This window comes from Chenopodium album, chromosome 14 (genome assembly GCF_948465745.1).
Source record: "Chenopodium album chromosome 14, dcCheAlbu1.1, whole genome shotgun sequence".
Classification (NCBI taxonomy): Eukaryota; Viridiplantae; Streptophyta; class Magnoliopsida; order Caryophyllales; family Amaranthaceae; genus Chenopodium; species Chenopodium album.
In genome coordinates this window covers 17164086-17179702 of record NC_137847.1, presented here as the reverse complement: position 1 = coordinate 17179702, position 15617 = coordinate 17164086, and positions in this window count along the sequence as shown.

Below are 15617 nucleotides of genomic sequence, written 5' to 3'. Positions count from 1 at the left end.
TTAGTTTTGTTTTCACATACTTGTGTTAAATTTTATTTCAGTTTTTCTCATTTTTTCTTGACGATGTATTTATTTGTCTATTATCAACCTGCTATTGAAGCACTATAATTATCTCAACCTGCACCAATCCGACTCAACTTGCCCATCAACTATGGTGTTAACAATTTATAAAGTTCCTCATAAGTACTCGTAACAGTGGCATATTTTGTACCAAAAACTAGTAATTTTATATTTTTAGCTGTAACTCTCAAAAATACATCCTGTCCGCCATGAATTGGTATGGTATTCATCAAAGAGAATGAGAATCAACTGCCCTCATTCCCTTTGTTGTCTTTTGCTGTTAGGCCATTTTTCCCATTCCCTTTGCCTTCTTCATTCACCCAAATCCCTCTAAGTTGATTCCCCATCCCCTAGGTATGTATTTCCATTCCCATTCCTTAGTAACCACTACACCACCATACCACCACCACACCACCACCCTCCTACCTACCCACACCACCGGAAAACTAGCCACCGCACCACCGTCCCTTCCCCACCTTTCGCCACCCCTCCCCAACCCTCGCCGCCCCTCCTCTCCCCCAAAACCCTTCCCCCACCCCTGTAAAAACCTAAAAAACCATCCTCCCTCTCCGTGAAACACCCAGCCGAACACCCTAGGCGCAAGATTCCCCACCACCAAACCACCTAGCCACCCTACTGCAACCCCTTGACACCCCACTGTATCCCGAAACCCCTTTCCTTTCCCACTGAAAAACCCTAAAAATTCAACTTCTAGGGAGAGGGGCGGCCATTGTTGAGCTTTCTCGAGGCTAGGGTTCCGTGGGTAGGGAGAGGGGCGGCGATGAGTTGCAGTGGGGTGACTGGGTGGTTGGGATATTCACAGTGACCGGAGAAAAAGGGAAAGAAGAAGTGAATTGGAAGTTTTTGTGGTGATTGTACGGTGGTTTTTTGTTGTTTGTGATTTTATTGTTGTATAAAACAAAACACGTTGCAAAACAAAGGGAATTACATTCTATTTTTTTCCATTCCCTTTGTTTAAGTTATTCCCTTTCCCTTTAATGAACCAAACGGCCCCTAAGTTTATAATCTTCCCAAAAGAAGAAAAAAAAAAGAAGAAAGAAATAGAAAAAAAGTTTAATAACAACATATAGTACTTCATATATTGAGTAAGCCAATATGAATCCCAACTGCCATTGACTAACTAAAACAGAAATAGGAGCAACAGTTACACAAGTAGGATATAATGAGGTCACATAGTTGACTTTAATTTATATACCAAGAGACGTTCATACAGTCCATAGTGGAGGCATTTAAACTGTTTCTTGGTGGCCACCAAATTAATTAATTACTCTGTATATTATTATTATTATTATTGGAACTTCAATTATTCACCGTAATTCCTGGCAAATGGCCATACAATTATTATTAAGCCAAGGCTCATGCTTAACTGTGGGAAGTTATGTTCATTCCAGTTAAGATAGTGTGCTAGTGTGCTACAACTAGTTCTTATTTACATTATTATTATACATTAGCACTGCGCGCAACCCTCTTCACTCACGCACGCAACCGTGACTTTCTACACCAAGTTGATTGGCGCGATGGAGTTTTTTACTCCACATGTCACTTTTAATTTCTATATTTAGTAATTTTTTGTGAGAGAAAAATGGTCAAAGCGTAAAGATTAAAAAGTGACTGGTAGAAGGAGTGGCAAGCAAGCTGCCTTCTTGGAAATTCCTTAATGTCTCACAAGCTGGAAAATTGATTCTGATAAATGGTATTCTAGTTGCAATGGCCAGCCATATTCTGAGTTTGTACTTGATTCCCCGTACTACGGTAAAAATAATGTCTTCTTTAATCCTTAAATTCTGGTAGTCATCCTCTATGGATAAACGACCAATTAATTGGAGGAAAACCTCACTTCTTGAGAAGCACAAAAATGAGGGAGGCATTGGCCTTCGGAATATAAATAATCTCAACCAAGATCTTGTCTTCAAACAAGCTTGGAGCATGCATTCTAACCCTCAACACCAGGTAAGCAAAGTGTTTAGTGCGAGATACACAGACAAATGGTTCTATAAGGGAAGGAAAGGTGAGCTCAAGCAATCTATGTCGTGGGATGCTAGAAGCATCCTAAAAAGTATACAAAGTATGAAGGGAGCTCTGAGAAGAACAATAGATGATGGGGCAACCAGAAGTATTGAAGATGACTTGTGGGTCACCAAAAGTACAATAAAATGCAAGAACCTACAACCGAACAATATGGATCATAAACCTACAACCGTAGGTGATCTACTTGATGACAGAGGTTTATGGCGTGTGGGGCTCATATGGAAATGGTTTAATCCTGAGGTGGCAAGAGACATTCTGGCCATTTTCCCTAATAGGAGCTGCAGCAAGGATGGATGGGATTGGGGGCCGTCAGACACAGGAAATTACTCTACCAAGGCTGGTTATTGGTGTTTAGGGTAAAAATACCCCATATACGTGGTCCAATCCCGTAGCGACACGTGGCCTAGTCAAAGGGCGACACGTGGCCCTATGGGAAGATGACGCGTGTCCAAGGCTCAAAAGAGCACCTGAAATCAGCATAAAAAGGCCTTATTGCATCATGGCCCAAATCCCGAGAGATATTCTTGAAAGCTACAAAACGGCGCCCCCGTATTACACGTGGCACCTCCTGATTGCGCAGCCAATCATGTCACGGAATTTTAGGTTACAAACCCTAATGGGGCACAAACTCCCAACCCTTTAAATACCCCAATCATTTATGATGGGAGGGGTGGATTACGACATTACAAAAAAGAGCATTAAATAGCTCCAACTTCTCTCTACTTTCTCTCTCTAGCCTTTCCGTTTCAGATCTCTAACTTGATCGTCGGAGGCGAATATTCCGGTAAAGGAATATTCGTTCATTTTGCAGGTGTCCGACTCATTTCCTGAAGAGCGCGACCGATATCCGAGGAAATCCAAAAAATACCCGAAACATTTGGCGCCGTCTGTGAGGATACTCGTCCGTTATGGCAATAGATGGTCAGACACCTAATACCGGCCCTCGTCCAGGCGAGGACGGTCATGTAGAGGATATAGTCCCTACAATTCATTCCAGTAATCCTTTGACCGCCTCATTTCAAGAGGCCGATGATCCTCCAGTTACTGCTGCTTCCTTACAGACCGCACTCAACAAATTTCGGAAGGAGTTTGAGAGCAACCGAGCTTCTACCTCTAGGCAGCCGCCCAGAAAAGAGGGAGAAGGAGCTCCAAAGAAAACTCAAAACAGAGCAACTAATGCAACATATGCTGGGAGCACCCCATCCGACCGAATGGAAGGTCTCCTAGGGTGCCACAGACGAATTTGTCTAGTCTGTTGGCGAAAACCCAGTCGGCTGAGGGAAAGGGCAGACAGCCTCGAAGAGAGGAGACAGAGCCGTCTCGATGCTGGAAGGACGCGAGAGATTACCTTCGGCATAAACAACGGGAACGTGCCGCTTACTCATACACGGCCTCCACTCCCACAATGCCGAATGAATTTTCTAACCACTCTCTTTCCCAACATAGCAACTCAGCCATCTCCAGCAGGAGTCAGGTTGTTCGTACTCTAACCCCCATTCCAGTACAACCACTTAAGTATCAGTCCCCCCAGGGTTTCAACAGCATTCTACAGCCGAGTCCCCAGGTCTTCGGACAATATGGGCCATTTAGCCAGACTCCCTATTTGGCTGGACAGTCCGTGCAACCCCAGCCAATTGATTGGCAGATGCGTTTGCTGACTCTTGGAGATAAGCCGCCTCCGTTTTTGCAAGAAATTTTAAGCGCTCCTCAGCCGCCGAAGGTGAAGAGTGTACTTGTGGGCGCCTACGATGGTACGGGTAACCCCGAGGAACACATCACTTTGTACATAAACTTGATGTACTTACAAAGCGTAGATGACACTACCTAGTGCAAATGCTTCCCGGCCACTATGAAGGGTGTGGCGCAGGATTGGTTCAATAGCCTTCCGGCCGGGTGTATCAATTGCTTTACCACACTCAGTTTGTTGTTCGTGGGGAATTTCTCTTACAACATACTACCTCGAAAGACAAGTCTCAATTTGGCAACAATTGTGCAAGGAAAAAATGAGGGCCTACGTTCGTACGTCCAAAGATTTAACCAAGAAAAAGCCTAGATTCATAATATGTCGGATGAAATGGCTTACTCTGAATTTCTCTGGGGATTAAGGCATAATGGTTTTAAGTTTGATTTGGTAAGAAAAAAGGTTCGGACATATGCAGGCGTTCTGCGGGAAGCCGAGGCCTACATTGAAGCAGGCGACTTTTGTTCGCTTACAAAAGCAGAGGCGCCGACCATGGGGGCTGAGAAGAGACAATTTACTTAGCAAGACTCGGCCAATAAAAAGAAGGAAGGAAGCAAAAGGAAAGAAGTTTGGGTGGCCGACGGCCAACAACCAAAATCAAAGAAAGTCAAGACGTACGAGCCCCAGTACGAGTTCAACAAGGGTTGTTACTCTATCTTGATGGAAATCAAGGATAAGTTCGAGTTTGAAAAACCCCAACCGTTAAGAGGCTAAGCCCAGTGCAGGAACAAAAACAAGTACTGCCACTACCACAAAGATGTGGGGCATGACACAAACGATTGTATCAATCTGAAGAGAGTGTTGGACAAGCTAGCCAAGAAGGGCATGCTCAACTCTTATGTGATGATGTCCAAATTCACTTATACACAGACAGACAATACGTCCGAAAAGAAAAAGAAAAATGACAAGGAAGATGATGAGAATAGTACCGATTCATGCTTTGTGGCTGTAATATTGGGGGGATTCGCCTCAGGCGGCCCCACCATCAAGGGAATCAAGCAGAACACCTGAAACTTGGGAAAGGTGATGCAGGAGAACGCGGTGAAGGCTGAACCCTTCCCCGAAGTAACCGTTAGTGAGGCCGATCGGGGGGAGGTCAAAGCCCTGCATAACGATCCTATGGTGTTCATCATGAAGATAGCCAACTTGAAAGTGGGTCGAATACTGATAGATACGGGCAGCTCGTCCGATATTATCAGCCTGGCCGCCTTGAAGAATTTAAAGTTCCTAGAAGATGCTCTAAAAGACATCGCTCATCCCTTAATAGGGTTTGGAGGAAGCATCATTCACCCAGTCGGACAGATAGATTTGCCAGTCCGATTTGGGCAGAAAGGGGAAGAAAGGGATATGGTCGTCCGATTCTTAGTGGTGAAAGAATTGACTGGCTATAATGTCATACTCGGCCGTCCCACCCTAAGTGCTGCAAAGGCTGTGATCGTCCCCCATTTGATGCTGTTGAAGTTTGAGCGATCGGACGGAAAAATTGGTTTGATTTAAGGAAGTCTAGAAAATGATAAAAGAATGTAATCAGCTAGCTGTTAAGCCAACGATTCGTGGACATGGAAAACTGTCCGAGACAAAAGGGGATGAACCCCCACTCCAAGCATACCAGGTCGGCCAAAAGCGAAAGCAGGCCATGGCCGACCAGGCATAGCAGTTAATGACCGTCGGTCGGCCTGAAGAGCTGAGACCCCAACCGGCCGGCGATCACCAAGATGTAGTGCTCGACCCCGATCAACCAGGTCGGACGGTCAGTGTAGGAACTATAGCTATGGGTCTGCTTGGAGATGAGTTAGTTCAGCTGTTGAGAGAATTTAAAGATGTGTTTGCGTTCGAAGTTAGTGAAATTCCAGGCATAAGCCCTAACCTGGCCGTGCACAAGTTGGCTGTGAACCCAGTCATTAAACCTGTCCATCAGAAGAAAAGAAATCATGGAGAAGAGAGGAACCAAGCGGCCGCAGCTGAAGTGAAAAAGCTACTGGACGCTGGTTTCATTTGGCAATGCTACTACCCAGATTGGGTAGCTAATGTAGTTCTTGTGAAAAATCCGAATGGGACTTGGAGGATGTGCATGGACTATACAGATTTGAACAAGGCATGCCCTAAGGATAGCTTTCCCTTGCCTAAAATCGACCGCCTAGTTGATTCCACGGTCGGGCATGCCCTATTGAGCTTCATAGACGCATACTCCGGATTCCATCAAATTCCTCTATGGGAAGAAGATCAAGAGAAGACTGCATTTGTGACCGAGCAGGGGTTGTACTGTTACAGAGTTATGCCATTCGGCCTCAAGAATGCCCCTGCTACATTTCAGCGGCTGGTCAATACAGTCTTTAGAGATCAACTCGGCCGGAATATGGAGGCGTACATTGATGACATGATTGTCAAGTCAAAGGAGCCGGACGACCATCTAAATGATCTTCGAGAAGCATTTACCAAACTCAGGCGGCATAAGATGATGTTAAACCCAAAGAAATGTGTCTTTGGCGTTGAGTCCGGTAAATTTCTCGGATTTTTTATTGATCAACGTGGAATCGAGGCTAACCCTGAAAAAATTCAAGCCGTCTTGGACATGAAGTCTCCAAGAACAATTAAAGAGGTGCAAAGATTGACCGACTGTTTAGCAGCACTCAGTCGATTTCTGTCAAGATCAGGGGACAAATGCCTATACCTTTTTCAAACTATCAAAAAGAAATCCATGTTTGAGTGGATGGAAGAAGCTGAGGAAGCATTCGTACAGTTAAAAAGTTATCTGCATACATTGCCTCGGCTCGTCAGTCCACTCAAGAATGAGAAGTTGTACATTTATCTCGCCATCTCAGAACACTCTTTAAGTGTCGTCCTGCTTGCTGAAAGGGACGACCACCAGATCCCAGTCTATTTTATCAGTCATGTGCTACACAACGCCGAGCTTAGGTATCCCCCTGTTGAAAAGTTTGGTCTAGCATTGTACATGGAATCAAAGAAGCTGCGGCCGTACTTCCTGGCACATTCAATTGTGGTCTACACTGATCAACCACTCAAGAAGTCGTTTGCAACTTTAGAAGCTAGTGGCCGCGTTCTTAAATGGGATTTAGAGCTGAGAGGCTTTGACATCACGTTCGAGCCTAGGAAAGCTATAAAGGGGCAGGCTTTTGCTGATTTTTTGGCTGAGATGACACGGCCAGACTTACAACCGGCTGGAGACCAGATCTGGAAAGTATATGTAGATGGTAGTGCAACGGCGACCGGGTGCGGCGCCGGGATTATCTGTCAATCTCCAGAAGGAGATAAGTTTGAATATGCAATGAGATTTCAGTTCCAAGCCTCCAATAATGAGGTCGAGTATGAAGCGTTGCTGGCCGGTCTTAGAATGTGTAAGGCAGCAGGGGCAACTAAAGTTGATGTGAGCTCGGATTCCCAACTTATAGTCAACCAAGTTAATGGTAACTTTGAAGCCAAGGAGCCGGCCATGATGAAATACTTGCAAATGGTAAAAGAAGAAGCCAAGGGTCTAGAGCACTTTACCCTGCAGCAAGTCCCCCGTTCGTTCAATCATCAAGCGGACGCCCTCTCCAAATTAGCATCCTCAGCATCATGTGATACTCCCAGATCAGTTTTTTGGGAAGTAAAGGAAAAGAGGAGTATTGATGCCGAGCCAGTACAGATCATTGATGGAAGCTTAACTTGGATGGATGGAATCATTTCCTACCTTAGGAATGGATTGCTCCCGGCCGATTCGAAAGAGAGCTGGCTGATGAAAAAGAGAGCGGCCTGGTTCGAGATGAAGAAGGGGGAGTTATTTAAGAAAGCTTTTGTGAAGCCTTATCTGAAGTGTATTACCCCTGAGAGAGGGCATGATGTGCTGGATGACCTCCACCAGGGGCATTGCGGTTCTCACATTGGAGGACGAGCTTTAGCTGAAAAGGCCACCCACTTAGGATACTGCTGGCCGAGCCTGAAATCAGACGCCATGAAAATGGTAAAGAAATGTGACAAGTGCCAGAGATTCGCAACCCTAATTCATCACCCAGCTAACAGTTTGTCGGCCATAAGTAGTCCGCTCCCCTTTGCAAAATGGGGCATGGACATCTTGGATCCGTATACACCAGCGTCTGGTCAAAGGCGATATGTGTTGGTAGCAGTAGACTACTTCACGAAGTGGGTCGAGGCCGAGGTCGTCCGGGGCATTAACTGGACGGATGTGTCAGCTTTCATATGGAAGAACATAATTACTCGCTATGGAGTACCTCAGTCAATGGTGTTCGATAATGGGCCCCAGTTTGAAACACGCCAACTCAAGGGATGGTTGGGAGACCAGGGCATAGCTCATTGCTTTGCCTCAATTGGCCGACCACAAGCCAACGGCCAAGTAGAGGCCTACAACAAGTTGATCTCCAATGGTATTAAGCGCAAGCTTGAAAAAGCAGGCGGCCTATGAGCCGATGAGTTGGTTAATGTGTTATGGTCCGTACGAACAACAGTAAAAAGCTCCACAGGGAGACTCCATTCTATTTGGTCTATGGTGCCGAGGCAGTTCTCCCAATAGAGATGTACGAGCCTACCCTCCGGGTGATGTTATATGATGAATCAGCCAATTGGGAGGCCATGAAGACCGCCCTGGACTTTCTTCCAGAAGCCAGGGACAATGCGGCGCTCAGGCACGAAATCTATCGCTTGAGGATGGCAAGGGAATATAATCGCCGAGTGTCTAAACGTCCGCTAAAGATGGGAGACCTGGTGTTAAGAAAAATGGAAGCTGTAGGCCGAGCAAATGAGGATGGCAAGTTAACCCCAAACTGGGAAGGGCCGTATTGAATCAGCGTAGAAGTTCGAGATGGTATTTTCCGTCTTGAAACCCTAGATGGCCGTCCAATTCCATGAACATGGAACACGGACAATCTCAAAAAATATTATGTTTAAAGTCTTTTGTACTTAGCCAAAAAGCTGTATATACAGCTAGGTCTTAATGACCGAGCAATGTAATTAGAGCCGTATGGCCCCAACAATGTAATCTTGACATATTAATGAAAAAGTCAGGCATTGTTATCTTATTGAGTTATCTGATTTCTTTTGCATATGCTTTTTGTTATTTGAGCTGAAAGGCCGAGTGAAAATCATAACTATGTTGCTTGCAACATAGCAACACGACCTATAAAAGCTGAACAAAATTGTTTACGATATAGCAAGACGGTCACAAGGGAGCACCAAAAAAAGAATATATATATATATATATATATATATGTATATATATATATATTATATATATATATGCTGGAAAGTCACAGGTAAACCCCTATCAGGGTGGACGATAAAGGCATCAGGTACCCTAAATCTGTCAAGGGCATACCTAGGCATAATAGCCCAGCCAAATTTAGAAATTTCTGAGTTGAGATATTACTTGAAATTTCCTGAGTACGTCTGAGCGATAGATTCAACGGACGCCTCACATGAGGCACATTAAGCGGCCGCATAAGCTGTTGATTCGGCGTTTCACCTAATCCAAGGGCAATCATTACTATGATTTGATTAACTCGCTAGTAGTTATACCCTTTAAGGTATAAAAACTACTAGGTCAATCAAACCACTCAGAATATGGACTAGGCGTCCCTTAATGCGCAAAAATTTGCTAAGTATAGAACAGATAAAATGAAAACCGCTCAAAAGGCGGCAAAATATCTTACAAAGCCGCTCAAAACAGGCGGCACCAAATCAAAAAAATTGTTCAACAAAAACAGAAGTTAAAGACTGAAAGGCTTGAATTAAGGGACGGCAAGAGGAGAAACTGGGCTCTATTTAGCAAAGTCTTTGTCTTGGGCAGGCTCCTCAGAGGCAAGAGTGGATGCATTATCAACAGGCTTTGTCTCTTCTCCTTCTTCGCCTTTTGCCTCTTCCGCTTCACCCTCCTCATCTTCCTCCCCGTCCGAAGTGGCCGGTGTAACGACCAGTTTGGGAGAAGGCTGTCCGGCCTTCTTGGCCTCCTCTCTGAGGCAGACGAAGTTGAGATGCTTAGTGAAGCGTTCCTGATAATAGGCGGCCTCCCCTTCCTCCACCAACAGCTAGAACGCCTCGAAGAAGTAGCTTTTCAACCTCTCCTCGGCGTTGTGTTCAATACGGACGATCTCGGTGGGGTTGGGCGGCCGAGGTGCCTTAAGCTGCTCAGTCAAGTATGAGACATTCTTCTTCAGCGTCTCCACCTCCGCCTTGAGGGCCTCCGCCTCTTGGAGGGCCGTTTCTAGGTTCCGTTGGGCAAGGGCCAGGTCCCCCTTCAGCTTTTCGGACGCCTCAAAGCCATCCTTCCATTGTTGGGCGTTAAGGATAGCCTCGTCCCTCTCTTGTCGAAAGGTGTCCCTGGCTAAGGTCTCCTTTTCAAGAGCCTTCCCTAGCTTCATCAGATCCTCAGCTTACCGCGCCGCCTTGTCGGACAGCGCGTTAATCTGGGTCTCTAAGTGAACCCTTTGGATAGCTGTCGTCCCCGTCACTTTATCTGGTCCTTTCTAACAGCGATCTAGGCCTCTTTCAGCTGCTCATTCTCCTTCCACTCTAGGAAGGCAGTGAGCCTAAGAAAGAGCTGCACGCGGACGGAGATTCGTAAGTAAGAAAAATTATTCAGGTATAGAATCTAAAATAGCAAGTGGACGCAGACAGCTACCTCAGCGCTGCAATTTATCATGGGGCCGAAGAAGCCCTCGTTAATTCCCCGGAGCTTGTCCCTCTGCTCCTGAGGGACGGCCCTAGCCATGGCCTCCCTCATCGCTTTTCTGTCCGCACCAGTCAGTGACTGGTCGGGCAGCCTCATATTCATCTCCTCCCCAATATCTGTACACGATCACAAAAGCTGTTAAGTAAAAAAAAAGGGGGAAAACACAAGTATGGAATTCTTGTCTAACCAGTTGAAAAGCCGGGAGGAGATGGGAAGTTGAAGGTGAAGGGAGGAGGAGGTTGAGGTTCGTCCTCCTCTTCACCTCTGCGGCCGGTTAAATCTTCAGTCGAGTGACCGACAGCTGCTTGCCAGTCCGACTTCTCAACCCTTTGAACAGGGCACCCGTCCTTTCCCAAGGACAGGCCGTGGACCGACCTTGTTGGCGGGTCCACGGACTTGGATTCCCCACTCGTTGCCAGCTGGGGTTGGTGTCCTTTGGATTGCTTTGAAGCAACCCGCGGCGTCGTCTTGACCGCAGAAGCTGAAGGGGTCCTAGCAGAGACCGACTTCCTTTGTTTGGACGCCTTGTCCTTGTCCTTGGAAGAGGTGGTCGGTGCCTTTCATTTTGTCCTTGGGGTAGGGATAGCCAGCTGCAAAGGAAGGAAGAAGTTAGCGCAGGAATAATTAAGGCAAGTAAGTGTCCGTGCTAAAAAGGGAAGGAGACCCCTCCAAACATAGCAGCACGGACATAAAGAAAAGTTCGCGCAAAAAAGGTGACTCCCCCCATAGTAGTAGCACGGATAGAAGAAATTGTCCGCGCCAAAAAGGGAGGAAGCTTCTCCCCGATGTACCAGTACGGCAAAGGACATAAAAGAGGGCAGCTCGTACCTCCTTGGTCTGCTCGTACGCTCGCTGCCGAGCCTTGTACCAAGCAAGATCAATCTCGGACATGTCAGGCTCCCCCTTCTGCTCCTCGTCCAACATGGCGTACGCTTCCTCTGCAAAAACAAAATTTAACCAACAGTTAGAATAATTTCCAACACGAAATGAGTTCGGACGTTAGAAAGAACTGAAGTCCCACCTTGGGGAATGTTCGTGTACAGGCCGCATGTGGACATAAAAATTGGGTCCCGGAGCCAGCCGACCAAGGGAATCCAGTTCTGGGGCACGACCACCAACTTTCCATCCCGTCTAACCTTCCTGACTTTAAAATATTCAAGTTGGTGAGCCTGGTCTGGGTGGACGGGTGGTTTGTATGGTCTATGATCCCCTCGACCGAGTTGGATCGGCTTGGCATTAAATTAATTCATCCGCGGATTGAACTCTGTATCTTTTGTTTTGATGCGGTAGAACCGGTTCTTCCAATCACGCCACTTCGGCACACGGTCCATCACCACCATATAATATTTTGTGGTGCTAAGTATGAACCATTCGTCCGTGTGCTTCTCGAGGCGGATCATTGCGTGCATCTCGTAGAAAACTGGAAAATCCGGCTTGAAGCCCTTACGGATGCACGTCACCAAGTACCCAAATATGTTCACCCAGTTGTTTGGCACCAGCTGAAAGAGGGCAATATCGTACTCGTTCAGTACTGTACGAATGAAGGGGTGAAGGGGGAAACGAAGTCCAACGTCTAAGGCAGCTCGGTAGACGCTGAATGATCTGCGGCACAGCCGCTCATCTTCCCAGGCGGCCACCGAAAGAGACCTTTTCGGGGCCTTAAGTTCAAATCCTTCTCCTAGGTGGAGAAACACCTTGTACTCGTCAAGGCCCTCATTCAAGTAGCTTAAGGCCGTGTTACCCATCATACAGGCGTACAGGTCCTTAAAGGTGTCTACATTGGCAACGACCTCCTCGGTCGTTGCCTCACCCTCGGCCGCATTCCGGCCTTCGGCCATATCCACTGCCTCCTCTTCTCCAGGGTGAGGAGCAGATCCAAACTCAATAGACAAAACTCTGTCCAAATCAGCAGCCTCGGCCGAGCTCCTGCTTCTGGACCCGTGGCAGCCCCTAGAGATAGCTGCCTTTTCAGGAACTAAGGGACCCTTGCCCTTATCCCTTGTAGCGGCCGCCTGATTTGTCGAAGAAGGATTGCTGCGACGTGGCAGGTCAGATGGCTCATTAATGATAACCCCAGTCCTAGGCCTGTCCGGCCTGCTATGTTGGAGATGGGATGGTGCAGGAACTGAGACGGACGGACCAGCAGTGACCGCCCGAGAAAGGAAGGAGGCCTCTCACGAGATAGCAACTCGGCCGCTTGCATGGCCGAGTTGGCATGTTGTGAGGACCTGAGTTCCGGGGTTGGCCCGGACACTCCCACAGAAGAAGAGACGCCCTGTGCATGTTGGCGCTCTTCAAAAGAAGAAGTTACTTCCACGGCCGAGCAATGAGTACCCGTGGAAGTGGTCGTATGGGTAGTAGACCCGATTTCTACATCCGTGCTATCTGGATTTCTGGCCGCATGAAGATCATGCGTTTGCATTGTCCTTGCCATGTCCGACTGCAGGGACAGAGAAGAATAGGTGGAGGTGAGTAGGTACGCACTAGAAATGGACCCACTCCATGAAGGAGACAACTCGTATCCGTCCACTCTAGACTCCTCAGTCCCAGGCGAACGACCAACCTCATGAGGAGAAACGGACGAAGCCGAGTGTTGAGCCATATTTAAAAAAATAAATAACAAAAGGAAAAATAATAATACAAGTAAAGGAAAAGGGAAAGAAAACAGGCGGTCTACCTCTATCCGTGTAGAAAACTCGAAGAGTTCTTGAGAAGTCTTGAAAGTTGACCGGAAAACTCAAAAATATGCCCGGAAAACTCAATCACACGGCGGAGCTCTTGAAGATTCAAAGGAAATCACTTTCTCTCTCTCTAAAAAGCTCTGATCTCTCTCTAAAATTTGCAAAGTTCCAAAGTGCAAAAGTAAGGTCAAACCCTCTATATATATATAGGCAAAATTTATGGGGGCATATTAGTAAATTCATCTTTCCCGCCTTCAGAATTCAAACGGTTATAATTTGAAAATTTAACCTAGAATTCAAAAGGATGAAAAGATAGTCCTGTTAAGTTGGACGGAGAAAGAGACGGACGAGTAACGGCGCATCCAAATAGACGGTCAAGTAAACGGAATTAAGGGCTCCGTCCTAAAAATCCGGGCGTCCGAGCTCACCCCCGAGAATCCAGGTGGCATAGTTCGTCCGTCTAACTCCCGGACTCGAGCGTCCCCTAGAAAAGTTTTTAGGCGGATGAAGACATTCAACCAGCCCAGGACGGCCAACTTTATAAGGGCGGACAGATCTGCTCTCCTTCTCAGCAACATGCCCAGTCTCCATGTACTCGTACGCCTCAAGATGGGTGAAAGATCAGAGGAGGCGGCCTATAGCGTACGAGCCACCCCTTCTGAGGGGCAAATGTTTAGGGTAAAAATACCCCATATACATGGTCCAATCCCGTAGCAACACGTGGCCCAGTCAAAGGGCGACACGTGTCCCTATGGGAAGATGACGCGTGTCCAAGGCTAAAAAGAGCACCTGAAATCAGCATAAAAAGGCCTTATTGCATCATGGCCCAAATCCCGAGAGATATTCTTGAAAGCCGCAAAACGGCGCCCCCGTATTACATGTGGCACCTCCTGATTGCGCAGCCAATCATGTCACTTAGGTTACAAACCCTAAAGGGGCACAAACTCCCACCCCTATAAATACCCCAATCATTTATGATGGGAGGGGTGGATCACGACATTACAAAAAAGAGCATTAAATAGACCCAACTTCTCTCTACTTTCTATCTCTAGCCTTTCCGTTTCAGATCTCTAACTTGATCGTCGGAGGCGAATATTCCGGTAAAGGAATATTCGTTCATTTTGCAGGTGTCCGAGTCTCATTGCCTGAAGAGCGCGACCAGTATCCGAGGAAATCCAAAAAACACCCGAAACAATTGGTACTTACAGAGTGATCAAAACAACTCTGAGGCCGCGACAAAGATGTGGAGGAAGTGGTGGACTTCTAAAATCTGGCCGAAACACAAGATTTTTATATGGAAGCTCATCAACAACGCTTTCCCTACTACTAGCAACCTACAAAAAAGAGGTATCGACGTCTGTAATTTATGTAGATTATGTAACCTCAAAGAAGAAACTTCAGCTCACATCTTTAGGGACTGTGACACAACGTTGAGAGTATGGAAGTGCAGCAACTTAGGTATCAACGCGGAAGTGGGGAAGGACTTGGAAATCAGCAAGTGGGTTTCTAACTTCATCTTATCTATTCTCCTATGATGACAACCAGGGAGATATGCTTATGGAATTTGTAGATGGAGCTTGGAAGCGTACTTCAGATCAAAATTCCAGTTGGAGAGTTGTTGTAGGTTGGGTAACAAAGAAAGAGGAGTGATAATTGATAGAGGCCAAGCACCAGTCTTCGCAGTATCCCCAGCGCAAGCAGATGCTATTGCAACACTCAAAGCTGCAAAAAATCCTACTCTGGGTGGAAAAAGCATCACCCTTCTCACTGACTCCTTGAGCTCGTAAGAGCTTATGAAGACGCAAGCAACGCGAAAAGGGAGGTAAAGCAAGTGGTGGAATAACTTAAGTCTTTCACTAGGAATTTTACCTGTTTTTCAATTAAGAAAGTAAAGAGATGTAAAGTAGCAGAGGCCCATAACCTTGCCGTTGCAGCAAGGAAGGGTAGCTAGTTTGTATCTTCTCTGTTTTGCTTATTTGATTGTAAAAAAAAAAAAAAAAATAATAATAATAAAAAATAATAAAAAAAGTGACTGAGAAAGTGTTTTTTTAAATTAGTCTTCTTTACGAACCGTTGTTGAAAAGAGTTTTAAGAGATTAGGTGGTTTTACATAAAACTTAACTTGGGTCACATTATGTGATCCATGTCAAGTTTGAGCCAATTTAAAATAATGAACTAGTGCTTTTTCATTTTAATACCTTGGTAGGTAGGATGCTAGTGTACATGATTTTAAATTTACTCAGTTTTCTTTTTTTACTTTCAAATAAATTTTTGATAATGTACGATATTCACATACTTAATTTCAATTATATTTCATGATTTATTATACTTAAAAAAAAAAAAAATAGCCATATGTGATTATTTTCGTACTCAAGGATACAGAGGTACGGAGTGCATAATTGAT